The sequence below is a fragment of the Sinohyriopsis cumingii genome, chromosome 18 (genome assembly GCF_028554795.1).
Source record: "Sinohyriopsis cumingii isolate HCF-2022 chromosome 18, ASM2855479v2, whole genome shotgun sequence".
Taxonomy (NCBI): Eukaryota; Metazoa; Mollusca; class Bivalvia; order Unionida; family Unionidae; genus Sinohyriopsis; species Sinohyriopsis cumingii.
Window position 1 is genome coordinate 17,206,308 of NC_142978.1, and position 16,857 is coordinate 17,223,164.

A 16,857-nucleotide genomic window follows, 5' to 3' on the forward strand; every position below is an offset into this window, starting at 1 on the left:
CCTTATCTTTTCCCACGTGAGGCTATTGCAAGTAGAAATGGCATGTTCTTTCTATTTGGTGCAGACTGAAACGTTAGCAACATAATCATTAACGCTCTTAGTTCTTCCAGATGAAGGTCAGGGTGATGTATTGGAAGCAATATGTTTGATGAATCAAACAAAACCCAGTCTGATTGTAGTATGGAAACTTATGAACCATTTATGTGGAATGCTTATATATCACATATTGGTGATTATAGCCAGTCAGTCACTATTAGTATTCTAAGAGATACAGTAATTTCTCAGATTCTTTTATTATCAGGTATTTTGCATTTTCTGAGAAGTCTTTTAATGAAATTGTCCTTATTCAAGAAGTAGAGTGCGGCTTTGTAAAAGTTAATCTCAGTTGTGTAAATTGGTGATCAGACATAGTCTTAGAACTTGTGACGGTCGGAACTGTGACTTCTATACTCATCAAGTGCTTTCATTTATTACTAGGAAAAAACCCAGCTAGAAATAAGGTTGTAGTTAATCCATTCGTAACTGACAACATTGTTTGGATCATAAAGTCAAACTAATTGAAAATGCAAAGCCTGATTTATACCCAGCTTGTGTAGTGATTAGAGCCATGGCAACGAAAGTTCTTGAGAATAATGTTGATCAGGAAATCATTCGTTTTAGCGACATATGGATTGGACAGGATTTTTGATGAGGTTATATTTGCTTCTGGTATTGTTCAATTAAAAGGGATTGATCACAATGAACTTCGTTTAACTAGTCATTCTCTTTATCCTAATCAGGAGACAAACGACAATTACTCGTCGTCGAACATGAACATGTTTCTGAGATACCGTTTGTTTCAGAAGGCTATTAGCGAAACTGAAATCACACACGGATCGTTTGTGATTTCGTTAAAATGGGGTCCTTACGAGAAAATGTAGACCACCTGAGATACTCGCTAGTGATCAGTGATTATTGATGTATCAAATTGTTGTTTCTAGTTCGCACTGACAGCAAGTTCTTAGTCTAGCCCATGAAAAATCTTTACTTGATTATTTAGGCGCCATTATTATTTATCACATGATTTTGAATCATTTTATTGGCCAAAAAGTTAAAGTAATGCTTCTGATTTACTGTAGATTGTGTCACACTTTGTCGAATGTTTAGAAAACTAAAAAAAGATAAATAAGGCACATCTGCAACCAAAATCTGGATTTACAAACCATTTAGCAACAAAATGCTAGATTGTGTCGGTTTTTTACGCAAGACTAAATAAAAATGAAAGTAAGATATGACAGAAATACAAAGGAATGGTGTGCCAAGCCTGCTAATAAAGTTCTGGTTCTCTTGTTCATACCTCAAAGTCCTCTTCGAGCTAAGTATTATGGTCCTCATGAAGTTAAAAAGAATGTAAGTTACTTTATATCATTAACAAGCCTGGGAGGCGAAAGCAAGAACATCTCTCGCATATACATTTGTTAGAGGGGTATGTTGACAAAGCTAGCACTGTTTATCATTCAGTCAATTTAATTGTACGTGTCCCAAGCTGTGAGGATTTAAAGGTTGGAACGAAATAGGACTGTTTTTTACTCTGGAGTAACTGATCTTCGGAATTCAGAAATATTGCAGGATCATGACCAGAAACAGCTACATCAGCAGCTGCAAGAAATGAATGAATTAAAACAGCTATTATTTGAACATGACGACACGTTTCCAGATGTTCTAACAGCAACAAATAAAATCTACCATAATGTTAACATTATAGATTCAACACCTGTGACGCAGCATCCGTTTAGGATTAATCGTCTCAAAAAGGAATGGGTGATTAAATAAATTCCGTATTTGCTGAAGAATTTATTTTAAAGAGGCTGATGTCGTTGGAAAGAGAAAGATTCCGTTCCGGGATAGAAATTATATTAAACTTTAAACTTGACTTTTAGCTCTGCCAATTGTCAGCTTGCATTTTATAGCATTATCTGATGAACATTAATAACAATGATGCACACCCAAAATCTAAGGCTGAGTAAAAGTTAAATTAAAAATAATATAAAGTACTAAACATATTCTTTGATATCTTTAGTTTGATACATATAAAAGTGCTGGTTTTTTTCTCTGGTTGAATTATATAAACATAATGACATTGAACAGTAACTTCGAGTATTAATTGTGAGAAACAAGCATGCTCAGTGATAGCCAAACTCATTAAACATTGTATAAAACCTTCCTTTGAGTGCCATATCATTATTCCTGAGCTAGTGCGCGCTTGTTTCATAATCTCTATTTTAATTTCTCATCATATGTGTCAATGACACCCGATGTGATCATAAACTGAATCGATCATTTGCTTTCCAAACATTTTGCCCATTTGATTTTTATGCTGGAATATTTTATACAATAACATTTATTCATGTCAATATTGATATTCTGATCAATAAAGGCGTCCTAAAGTCGAATTTGTACTCATATGACAGAATAAAAGATTAATCGCTTTAAAGAAACATAATTTTGATAGCTACGATAACTTGTAAATGACCCATTATATGATCTGATGGTTAAAACAATTTAGTCTTTGTACTCAAACCTACAAGGAGGTTAAGAAATATGTTAATCAGAAACGTGACTGAAACGAAAATTAAAAAACAAATTCCACCACGAGCATCTCCATTACAGGAAATGTGTTCTAAACAAATTGTATCTTGTAATATTCTTTTTCATGTACAGATTGACAATGAAAACATAATAATTGGCAATCAATAGCTGGGTCGCCATCCGAGAAAGTCTACTACTCTCGAACGTTGATGCATATGGCAAAGTTAACATCCTATTATTTTAGATTGTGCACTTCGTAGAGAGGGTTAGAGAATTAGTGCGTGCAGGAAACGTTTTTAGCGCAGTATCACTGATAAACCCGAGTTAGATTCCTAGTGGTGGACACTTGAAAGGTGTCTAACTTGCACAATAATAGTATATATCTGTCTGTCTGTCTATCTCTCTCTCTCTCTCTATCTATCTATCTATCTATCTTCTGAAGATAAAGCATAGCTGTAGTCCATGCTAGGTTCAGTCATCGATAAAGAAAAGGATTTCGGTACCTTCACATAGTGTCAAGATTGTGACTTATTTTTAAAAACTTAATCGCGCATTGACATATGTTCTAGTTTAAAGCGCATAATTAGCTTTTAAAACATGTTCTTACTGCAATGCTATGTTTTGAATAATAATTCCTTCATATAGCTTTGCAATGACGGATAGAAAATGTTTGGTATTGTAAAAGTCCTATGTCATTAAACGTAACAAGAGTCATGATTGTGACAACTTTTATTAAACGTACTTGTCATGGCGGCCATTAGGAGATACATCGCATCTACGTGTACAAGATAAAGATACTGGTCTAATAAACACTTTATAAAACCGAGTACAACGACGATACAACAGGTTTCATTTTGAACAAAGAACGCAGGCTATAACTCGATTTTCAACGTATGGTGGACACGGTAGAGATCCACATTTGGCCTGAACTATGTACATCAGATGCCCTTCTTTATTAACAATGCTTCCAGGTGTTGACTCTGGGTTTGCATCCACGCAAACGTAGTTTGTCGCTCCAGCGTGATTATAATACTCAGACATCAGATACCCTGTGTATTCCATGTTCCACCCTGGGTAGCAATTCGTTCTAGCACCGTAGATAAGTCCACTAAAATCGGTATTTCCAACATTCGCCCCCCATGTAGGATTCTCTGGCAAGCAAAGAAAGTCAGCAGCACTTCCAGTGTGAGTCCAGAATGAACCACCAGCAAATCCTAGGGGGTAAAGTAGTAAATTATTGGCAGTGCATATTAAATAACTCAAAACTAATAATCATTAAGGAATGTGTTTCATACTTCTTCAACCGAAGCAACTTCAATTTTTGAGCATCTGAACGGTTTTTGAAACACGAAAAGCGATACAATAAAATGGTATTTGTTGGGTGCTTGGAGTAAAAGTTCAGAAACGGTAGACAGAAATAACCGTACAATAATAAAACAACAAGGAGCATTGCAACATCCTTTCAGTTGCAGTGAGATTGTTGGAAACGGTCACAGAGGGTAAAAATACAGTATAAACAAAGTTGCGTTGGAAAATGGTAAGATATTGTACGATAACGCAACGGAGCCATTGAAAGTAAAATTTAGCAAATGATATGCAAATATTACATTACGCGAAACGATCTCTCATTGGTTGTGGTAAAAACTTTACGAGTATTGTCTCGCTAGTAACAACAACTTCTTTGACGCTTGATGCCTCAAAGTTATGTTGGGCTTATGCTGATATAATCGATTTATATTTAGTATATTGTCACAAAGAGACAGTAATGTCGTTGATCATTATGTCCTAGAATTACAACAAAAACCTCACTTAGAGTAAAGGCAGCCGATCTTCCATCTATTTAACAGTGCATATTCTAAAGGATATCTTTTTAAACATATATAAACATGTAAATAAATAATTATTTTTATATTTATGTTAGCTATGAGAATGAAAACTATGACATCCATATAAAAACCTCACATAACAGGCATTTGTCCAATTTTACTTCGTTAATAATGTTATTAAGCTCATTTGATTTATATTTTGAAGTAGAAAAATCCTCGAAATATCACATGCTAAGGCTGTGGTTTGATGAGAATGCTTTTGTAGAGTTTTGAACAAAAGCCATTATTTAATTACATGGATCTTCCTCACTTACTGAAACATTGAACAACGAATGACACCGACAATTATGTAGATTGATCAAGTTTTTTTATCGATGACTTTAACGTTTGTTGATCGATGTCTTAAAAATAGTCTTTGAAGGTATGGCTCTCTTTCTCAAAATAAACCCTAACTTGACAAAAAAACTAATTTCATTGCTTGTTAATTTAAATATGTTTGTTGATCATCACTAAAATAATGCGATTAATTTGCATACATATGCGAAGCAGGTTATCCAGTCCGTATACTATCCAGCATAGCTATGTGTAGCACCTATTTACATCGTTCCATCCCTCAAACAAAAATATTTGTTACATCTACATTTACCACCTGATCAGTCAGATCTTCTGTTGGTAAATATAGATTTGATACAAAATAGGGTTCTTCTCAGATGTAAATATTTATGTAAGCAAATTCAGACTGTTCTATAAATAGGATGGTTCGCTGGAGATTTATTATAACCCTTCGCTATGAATCAATTAGAAGTGGCACGTACAGCCGCGGTGGCTCAGTGGTTAACGTGTTCGAATTCTACCGTCGGACCTGCCAGGGTCAACTATTGTGCTGTGTAGATGTGAAAGACATTTTACTGACATGAAATGGACTAAATAACTTATTTATCTTGCGAAGCCTTGACGCGAAAAATGACACTAATCTGCACTTGTTCATACAGCCTGGGACGATTAAAATTTCAACGGTGTTCACGAATTCATGCAAATGTCAATGATTGGAGCAAAGTAAAACTAGTCATGGAACAACACACCGTGTGTCTTACATGATCGTGCCTCAGACGATCTTATCTACCTCACGTGACTGTGTTTCCCTACTCATATTCGGTATAAAACAGCGCCTTGTTATGTTGCGATAAGGCAAATCATGTTCCACTCTAACTTCACCCAAGCACATATTACCCTAATAAAAGCAAAATATTTTCATAGCGATATACAACCTGAGCATGTGAAAGTTTCGATTTACATTTTGTTTGCAACATTTGTTTTCTTTACGATAAACAGAACAGTCATAACCATGCTATTTTTATGTGCCATCTTATCTGTTAGGAATCTGAGAGAGAGAGAGAGAGAGAGAGAGAGAGAGAGAGAGAGAGAGAGTTTGTTAGACAATTGTTTAACAGTTATCGACATAATAAGATACAGTTTGTCGTACCTTTGTATACTAGGTCTGTTCCGTTTTCTGGACATGTGTTCCTTCCCCATCTCACGTATGTCGACCCAAGCCCTTGAGATAAGAGTAGTAACAAATATCCTTTAAAGAAGTAAATCTAGTCGCCTATAAGCACAATTATCATTGCAAAACAAATGAGTTCACCTGCTGCAATTTATTGGCCTTTGCTGAGAGGATACGTTGATGTACCGCAAAAGACCATTTCCCAGAAATTTTCAATGTAATACGCTAAATTATTCATTTCATAAAATGAATTACAGAACGGAAGGAAATATGGTTATTTAATAAAAAATCCAGTTAACATCTTAGTTACAGATGTCGAAAGTAACAGTCGGTTAGCTTGATTGAATATTGCAATCACTTACAGCAAAGTAATAAAGAACACATTATTAAGCAATTTAAATTTGTACAGGGATCAGCACAAAGAAGAATAATAAAAGACACTTACCATTTGATTTATTTTCTGTAAGTCGCTGAATTTCGAAATGTTTCTCCTTTACATCTGTTTCAAGAGCTTTTACCTTTTCTTGAAGTTGTATGAGGATAGAATCCGTTTCTCTCTGAGAAAATTCAGCTCTTAGAAGTCTCTCTAACAATTTGTACTCGTAATCGAATCTTGGACAGTCACTTGTACCAGATGCTTGGGTCATTTGTGACTGGCTGCCAACAACAAGGAGTGTGAACAATAAACATTGAATGAAACACATCATCTAAGTTGTAGCATTAAAGCATACAAAACTATATTGCTATTAATGCAACAGATCTTCTAAAATATATAATAAGACGATGGCCAATACAGTAGCTGAATGTCTTGAGGTACTGAGTAATGTAATGAGAGTCGACCTGAAAATCAGCCTCTACGATTTTATCAAGCTTTGGAACTAGCCTTTAATTGGTTAGCATTAGTTCACGTGGCACTGGAATCTACCAGTCATTTGTTTAAGAGATTTATAATGAAATGCTCAGGTTTAAATAGTGTGTAGTTATTTATAGTAGTTACACAATAGGAAGACCTGGGCCAATAAATTAAAGCTATACATGTTAAACCTGTTAGCCGGTTGATATCTACCTTAAACCGGTGTTAGTTGTATTGAATTTGAATTGTTTACTGTATGGTATCAATGGGTATGGTATGTATATCTGTGATTTGTATTTGATCTTAGCCAAAAGTCAATATAGTCGTCTCCTTGACCAGTGACATTTAATTTGTAAACAAAATAATACATAGCTAATATTTCTGAACGACAATATATGAAATAATCAGATCATTATCTATGGAGGAAAACATATTTGAATGTTTTTGAGAGGATACTGGTTTTTATCCGGGCTGCATTATCGTGTTTAAACTTTTTATATCAATATTGTTTGCATGAAAATTTACTCATTCCTGCTTTACAATTAGAAGCAGAATCAGCCTTATTGTTGTGTTCAGTTAATAATTGATTTGATACTTGGTACCCGGCCAGGAACTATGTTAAGACTATGATAATGTCAAGATCAAAGATTGCATCCAGAGTGATCTTATAATCTACCTTGATGCGGAAAAGGTCAACATTTAAAAAATGCTGTTTATGCAGTTGCCGATTATTAGTTGACTTACAGTTTCTTTTGTCAAGATGTCTCCGTATAGAGCAGTTTCGAATCTCAATCCAGCACGTCATTTAGGAATCAAGTTCTGTTAAAACTGATCAGAAACCCTTATCTTTTCCCACGTGAGGCTATTGCAAGTAGAAATGGCATGTTCTTTCTATTTGGTGCAGACTGAAACGTTAGCAACATAATCATTAACGCTCTTAGTTCTTCCAGATGAAGGTCAGGGTGATGTATTGGAAGCAATATGTTTGATGAATCAAACAAAACCCAGTCTGATTGTAGTATGGAAACTTATGAACCATTTATGTGGAATGCTTATATATCACATATTGGTGATTATAGCCAGTCAGTCACTATTAGTATTCTAAGAGATACAGTAATTTCTCAGATTCTTTTATTATCAGGTATTTTGCATTTTCTGAGAAGTCTTTTAATGAAATTGTCCTTATTCAAGAAGTAGAGTGCGGCTTTGTAAAAGTTAATCTCAGTTGTGTAAATTGGTGATCAGACATAGTCTTAGAACTTGTGACGGTCGGAACTGTGACTTCTATACTCATCAAGTGCTTTCATTTATTACTAGGAAAAAACCCAGCTAGAAATAAGGTTGTAGTTAATCCATTCGTAACTGACAACATTGTTTGGATCATAAAGTCAAACTAATTGAAAATGCAAAGCCTGATTTATACCCAGCTTGTGTAGTGATTAGAGCCATGGCAACGAAAGTTCTTGAGAATAATGTTGATCAGGAAATCATTCGTTTTAGCGACATATGGATTGGACAGGATTTTTGATGAGGTTATATTTGCTTCTGGTATTGTTCAATTAAAAGGGATTGATCACAATGAACTTCGTTTAACTAGTCATTCTCTTTATCCTAATCAGGAGACAAACGACAATTACTCGTCGTCGAACATGAACATGTTTCTGAGATACCGTTTGTTTCAGAAGGCTATTAGCGAAACTGAAATCACACACGGATCGTTTGTGATTTCGTTAAAATGGGGTCCTTACGAGAAAATGTAGACCACCTGAGATACTCGCTAGTGATCAGTGATTATTGATGTATCAAATTGTTGTTTCTAGTTCGCACTGACAGCAAGTTCTTAGTCTAGCCCATGAAAAATCTTTACTTGATTATTTAGGCGCCATTATTATTTATCACATGATTTTGAATCATTTTATTGGCCAAAAAGTTAAAGTAATGCTTCTGATTTACTGTAGATTGTGTCACACTTTGTCGAATGTTTAGAAAACTAAAAAAAGATAAATAAGGCACATCTGCAACCAAAATCTGGATTTACAAACCATTTAGCAACAAAATGCTAGATTGTGTCGGTTTTTTACGCAAGACTAAATAAAAATGAAAGTAAGATATGACAGAAATACAAAGGAATGGTGTGCCAAGCCTGCTAATAAAGTTCTGGTTCTCTTGTTCATACCTCAAAGTCCTCTTCGAGCTAAGTATTATGGTCCTCATGAAGTTAAAAAGAATGTAAGTTACTTTATATCATTAACAAGCCTGGGAGGCGAAAGCAAGAACATCTCTCGCATATACATTTGTTAGAGGGGTATGTTGACAAAGCTAGCACTGTTTATCATTCAGTCAATTTAATTGTACGTGTCCCAAGCTGTGAGGATTTAAAGGTTGGAACGAAATAGGACTGTTTTTTACTCTGGAGTAACTGATCTTCGGAATTCAGAAATATTGCAGGATCATGACCAGAAACAGCTACATCAGCAGCTGCAAGAAATGAATGAATTAAAACAGCTATTATTTGAACATGACGACACGTTTCCAGATGTTCTAACAGCAACAAATAAAATCTACCATAATGTTAACATTATAGATTCAACACCTGTGACGCAGCATCCGTTTAGGATTAATCGTCTCAAAAAGGAATGGGTGATTAAATAAATTCCGTATTTGCTGAAGAATTTATTTTAAAGAGGCTGATGTCGTTGGAAAGAGAAAGATTCCGTTCCGGGATAGAAATTATATTAAACTTTAAACTTGACTTTTAGCTCTGCCAATTGTCAGCTTGCATTTTATAGCATTATCTGATGAACATTAATAACAATGATGCACACCCAAAATCTAAGGCTGAGTAAAAGTTAAATTAAAAATAATATAAAGTACTAAACATATTCTTTGATATCTTTAGTTTGATACATATAAAAGTGCTGGTTTTTTTCTCTGGTTGAATTATATAAACATAATGACATTGAACAGTAACTTCGAGTATTAATTGTGAGAAACAAGCATGCTCAGTGATAGCCAAACTCATTAAACATTGTATAAAACCTTCCTTTGAGTGCCATATCATTATTCCTGAGCTAGTGCGCGCTTGTTTCATAATCTCTATTTTAATTTCTCATCATATGTGTCAATGACACCCGATGTGATCATAAACTGAATCGATCATTTGCTTTCCAAACATTTTGCCCATTTGATTTTTATGCTGGAATATTTTATACAATAACATTTATTCATGTCAATATTGATATTCTGATCAATAAAGGCGTCCTAAAGTCGAATTTGTACTCATATGACAGAATAAAAGATTAATCGCTTTAAAGAAACATAATTTTGATAGCTACGATAACTTGTAAATGACCCATTATATGATCTGATGGTTAAAACAATTTAGTCTTTGTACTCAAACCTACAAGGAGGTTAAGAAATATGTTAATCAGAAACGTGACTGAAACGAAAATTAAAAAACAAATTCCACCACGAGCATCTCCATTACAGGAAATGTGTTCTAAACAAATTGTATCTTGTAATATTCTTTTTCATGTACAGATTGACAATGAAAACATAATAATTGGCAATCAATAGCTGGGTCGCCATCCGAGAAAGTCTACTACTCTCGAACGTTGATGCATATGGCAAAGTTAACATCCTATTATTTTAGATTGTGCACTTCGTAGAGAGGGTTAGAGAATTAGTGCGTGCAGGAAACGTTTTTAGCGCAGTATCACTGATAAACCCGAGTTAGATTCCTAGTGGTGGACACTTGAAAGGTGTCTAACTTGCACAATAATAGTATATATCTGTCTGTCTGTCTATCTCTCTCTCTCTCTCTATCTATCTATCTATCTATCTTCTGAAGATAAAGCATAGCTGTAGTCCATGCTAGGTTCAGTCATCGATAAAGAAAAGGATTTCGGTACCTTCACATAGTGTCAAGATTGTGACTTATTTTTAAAAACTTAATCGCGCATTGACATATGTTCTAGTTTAAAGCGCATAATTAGCTTTTAAAACATGTTCTTACTGCAATGCTATGTTTTGAATAATAATTCCTTCATATAGCTTTGCAATGACGGATAGAAAATGTTTGGTATTGTAAAAGTCCTATGTCATTAAACGTAACAAGAGTCATGATTGTGACAACTTTTATTAAACGTACTTGTCATGGCGGCCATTAGGAGATACATCGCATCTACGTGTACAAGATAAAGATACTGGTCTAATAAACACTTTATAAAACCGAGTACAACGACGATACAACAGGTTTCATTTTGAACAAAGAACGCAGGCTATAACTCGATTTTCAACGTATGGTGGACACGGTAGAGATCCACATTTGGCCTGAACTATGTACATCAGATGCCCTTCTTTATTAACAATGCTTCCAGGTGTTGACTCTGGGTTTGCATCCACGCAAACGTAGTTTGTCGCTCCAGCGTGATTATAATACTCAGACATCAGATACCCTGTGTATTCCATGTTCCACCCTGGGTAGCAATTCGTTCTAGCACCGTAGATAAGTCCACTAAAATCGGTATTTCCAACATTCGCCCCCCATGTAGGATTCTCTGGCAAGCAAAGAAAGTCAGCAGCACTTCCAGTGTGAGTCCAGAATGAACCACCAGCAAATCCTAGGGGGTAAAGTAGTAAATTATTGGCAGTGCATATTAAATAACTCAAAACTAATAATCATTAAGGAATGTGTTTCATACTTCTTCAACCGAAGCAACTTCAATTTTTGAGCATCTGAACGGTTTTTGAAACACGAAAAGCGATACAATAAAATGGTATTTGTTGGGTGCTTGGAGTAAAAGTTCAGAAACGGTAGACAGAAATAACCGTACAATAATAAAACAACAAGGAGCATTGCAACATCCTTTCAGTTGCAGTGAGATTGTTGGAAACGGTCACAGAGGGTAAAAATACAGTATAAACAAAGTTGCGTTGGAAAATGGTAAGATATTGTACGATAACGCAACGGAGCCATTGAAAGTAAAATTTAGCAAATGATATGCAAATATTACATTACGCGAAACGATCTCTCATTGGTTGTGGTAAAAACTTTACGAGTATTGTCTCGCTAGTAACAACAACTTCTTTGACGCTTGATGCCTCAAAGTTATGTTGGGCTTATGCTGATATAATCGATTTATATTTAGTATATTGTCACAAAGAGACAGTAATGTCGTTGATCATTATGTCCTAGAATTACAACAAAAACCTCACTTAGAGTAAAGGCAGCCGATCTTCCATCTATTTAACAGTGCATATTCTAAAGGATATCTTTTTAAACATATATAAACATGTAAATAAATAATTATTTTTATATTTATGTTAGCTATGAGAATGAAAACTATGACATCCATATAAAAACCTCACATAACAGGCATTTGTCCAATTTTACTTCGTTAATAATGTTATTAAGCTCATTTGATTTATATTTTGAAGTAGAAAAATCCTCGAAATATCACATGCTAAGGCTGTGGTTTGATGAGAATGCTTTTGTAGAGTTTTGAACAAAAGCCATTATTTAATTACATGGATCTTCCTCACTTACTGAAACATTGAACAACGAATGACACCGACAATTATGTAGATTGATCAAGTTTTTTTATCGATGACTTTAACGTTTGTTGATCGATGTCTTAAAAATAGTCTTTGAAGGTATGGCTCTCTTTCTCAAAATAAACCCTAACTTGACAAAAAAACTAATTTCATTGCTTGTTAATTTAAATATGTTTGTTGATCATCACTAAAATAATGCGATTAATTTGCATACATATGCGAAGCAGGTTATCCAGTCCGTATACTATCCAGCATAGCTATGTGTAGCACCTATTTACATCGTTCCATCCCTCAAACAAAAATATTTGTTACATCTACATTTACCACCTGATCAGTCAGATCTTCTGTTGGTAAATATAGATTTGATACAAAATAGGGTTCTTCTCAGATGTAAATATTTATGTAAGCAAATTCAGACTGTTCTATAAATAGGATGGTTCGCTGGAGATTTATTATAACCCTTCGCTATGAATCAATTAGAAGTGGCACGTACAGCCGCGGTGGCTCAGTGGTTAACGTGTTCGAATTCTACCGTCGGACCTGCCAGGGTCAACTATTGTGCTGTGTAGATGTGAAAGACATTTTACTGACATGAAATGGACTAAATAACTTATTTATCTTGCGAAGCCTTGACGCGAAAAATGACACTAATCTGCACTTGTTCATACAGCCTGGGACGATTAAAATTTCAACGGTGTTCACGAATTCATGCAAATGTCAATGATTGGAGCAAAGTAAAACTAGTCATGGAACAACACACCGTGTGTCTTACATGATCGTGCCTCAGACGATCTTATCTACCTCACGTGACTGTGTTTCCCTACTCATATTCGGTATAAAACAGCGCCTTGTTATGTTGCGATAAGGCAAATCATGTTCCACTCTAACTTCACCCAAGCACATATTACCCTAATAAAAGCAAAATATTTTCATAGCGATATACAACCTGAGCATGTGAAAGTTTCGATTTACATTTTGTTTGCAACATTTGTTTTCTTTACGATAAACAGAACAGTCATAACCATGCTATTTTTATGTGCCATCTTATCTGTTAGGAATCTGAGAGAGAGAGAGAGAGAGAGAGAGAGAGAGAGAGAGAGAGAGAGTTTGTTAGACAATTGTTTAACAGTTATCGACATAATAAGATACAGTTTGTCGTACCTTTGTATACTAGGTCTGTTCCGTTTTCTGGACATGTGTTCCTTCCCCATCTCACGTATGTCGACCCAAGCCCTTGAGATAAGAGTAGTAACAAATATCCTTTAAAGAAGTAAATCTAGTCGCCTATAAGCACAATTATCATTGCAAAACAAATGAGTTCACCTGCTGCAATTTATTGGCCTTTGCTGAGAGGATACGTTGATGTACCGCAAAAGACCATTTCCCAGAAATTTTCAATGTAATACGCTAAATTATTCATTTCATAAAATGAATTACAGAACGGAAGGAAATATGGTTATTTAATAAAAAATCCAGTTAACATCTTAGTTACAGATGTCGAAAGTAACAGTCGGTTAGCTTGATTGAATATTGCAATCACTTACAGCAAAGTAATAAAGAACACATTATTAAGCAATTTAAATTTGTACAGGGATCAGCACAAAGAAGAATAATAAAAGACACTTACCATTTGATTTATTTTCTGTAAGTCGCTGAATTTCGAAATGTTTCTCCTTTACATCTGTTTCAAGAGCTTTTACCTTTTCTTGAAGTTGTATGAGGATAGAATCCGTTTCTCTCTGAGAAAATTCAGCTCTTAGAAGTCTCTCTAACAATTTGTACTCGTAATCGAATCTTGGACAGTCACTTGTACCAGATGCTTGGGTCATTTGTGACTGGCTGCCAACAACAAGGAGTGTGAACAATAAACATTGAATGAAACACATCATCTAAGTTGTAGCATTAAAGCATACAAAACTATATTGCTATTAATGCAACAGATCTTCTAAAATATATAATAAGACGATGGCCAATACAGTAGCTGAATGTCTTGAGGTACTGAGTAATGTAATGAGAGTCGACCTGAAAATCAGCCTCTACGATTTTATCAAGCTTTGGAACTAGCCTTTAATTGGTTAGCATTAGTTCACGTGGCACTGGAATCTACCAGTCATTTGTTTAAGAGATTTATAATGAAATGCTCAGGTTTAAATAGTGTGTAGTTATTTATAGTAGTTACACAATAGGAAGACCTGGGCCAATAAATTAAAGCTATACATGTTAAACCTGTTAGCCGGTTGATATCTACCTTAAACCGGTGTTAGTTGTATTGAATTTGAATTGTTTACTGTATGGTATCAATGGGTATGGTATGTATATCTGTGATTTGTATTTGATCTTAGCCAAAAGTCAATATAGTCGTCTCCTTGACCAGTGACATTTAATTTGTAAACAAAATAATACATAGCTAATATTTCTGAACGACAATATATGAAATAATCAGATCATTATCTATGGAGGAAAACATATTTGAATGTTTTTGAGAGGATACTGGTTTTTATCCGGGCTGCATTATCGTGTTTAAACTTTTTATATCAATATTGTTTGCATGAAAATTTACTCATTCCTGCTTTACAATTAGAAGCAGAATCAGCCTTATTGTTGTGTTCAGTTAATAATTGATTTGATACTTGGTACCCGGCCAGGAACTATGTTAAGACTATGATAATGTCAAGATCAAAGATTGCATCCAGAGTGATCTTATAATCTACCTTGATGCGGAAAAGGTCAACATTTAAAAAATGCTGTTTATGCAGTTGCCGATTATTAGTTGACTTACAGTTTCTTTTGTCAAGATGTCTCCGTATAGAGCAGTTTCGAATCTCAATCCAGCACGTCATTTAGGAATCAAGTTCTGTTAAAACTGATCAGAAACCCTTATCTTTTCCCACGTGAGGCTATTGCAAGTAGAAATGGCATGTTCTTTCTATTTGGTGCAGACTGAAACGTTAGCAACATAATCATTAACGCTCTTAGTTCTTCCAGATGAAGGTCAGGGTGATGTATTGGAAGCAATATGTTTGATGAATCAAACAAAACCCAGTCTGATTGTAGTATGGAAACTTATGAACCATTTATGTGGAATGCTTATATATCACATATTGGTGATTATAGCCAGTCAGTCACTATTAGTATTCTAAGAGATACAGTAATTTCTCAGATTCTTTTATTATCAGGTATTTTGCATTTTCTGAGAAGTCTTTTAATGAAATTGTCCTTATTCAAGAAGTAGAGTGCGGCTTTGTAAAAGTTAATCTCAGTTGTGTAAATTGGTGATCAGACATAGTCTTAGAACTTGTGACGGTCGGAACTGTGACTTCTATACTCATCAAGTGCTTTCATTTATTACTAGGAAAAAACCCAGCTAGAAATAAGGTTGTAGTTAATCCATTCGTAACTAACAACATTGTTTGGATCATAAAGTCAAACTAATTGAAAATGCAAAGCCTGATTTATACCCAGCTTGTGTAGTGATTAGAGCCATGGCAACGAAAGTTCTTGAGAATAATGTTGATCAGGAAATCATTCGTTTTAGCGACATATGGATTGGACAGGATTTTTGATGAGGTTATATTTGCTTCTGGTATTGTTCAATTAAAAGGGATTGATCACAATGAACTTCGTTTAACTAGTCATTCTCTTTATCCTAATCAGGAGACAAACGACAATTACTCGTCGTCGAACATGAACATGTTTCTGAGATACCGTTTGTTTCAGAAGGCTATTAGCGAAACTGAAATCACACACGGATCGTTTGTGATTTCGTTAAAATGGGGTCCTTACGAGAAAATGTAGACCACCTGAGATACTCGCTAGTGATCAGTGATTATTGATGTATCAAATTGTTGTTTCTAGTTCGCACTGACAGCAAGTTCTTAGTCTAGCCCATGAAAAATCTTTACTTGATTATTTAGGCGCCATTATTATTTATCACATGATTTTGAATCATTTTATTGGCCAAAAAGTTAAAGTAATGCTTCTGATTTACTGTAGATTGTGTCACACTTTGTCGAATGTTTAGAAAACTAAAAAAAGATAAATAAGGCACATCTGCAACCAAAATCTGGATTTACAAACCATTTAGCAACAAAATGCTAGATTGTGTCGGTTTTTTACGCAAGACTAAATAAAAATGAAAGTAAGATATGACAGAAATACAAAGGAATGGTGTGCCAAGCCTGCTAATAAAGTTCTGGTTCTCTTGTTCATACCTCAAAGTCCTCTTCGAGCTAAGTATTATGGTCCTCATGAAGTTAAAAAGAATGTAAGTTACTTTATATCATTAACAAGCCTGGGAGGCGAAAGCAAGAACATCTCTCGCATATACATTTGTTAGAGGGGTATGTTGACAAAGCTAGCACTGTTTATCATTCAGTCAATTTAATTGTACGTGTCCCAAGCTGTGAGGATTTAAAGGTTGGAACGAAATAGGACTGTTTTTTACTCTGGAGTAACTGATCTTCGGAATTCAGAAATATTGCAGGATCATGACCAGAAACAGCTACATCAGCAGCTGCAAGAAATGAATGAATTAAAACAGCTATTATTTG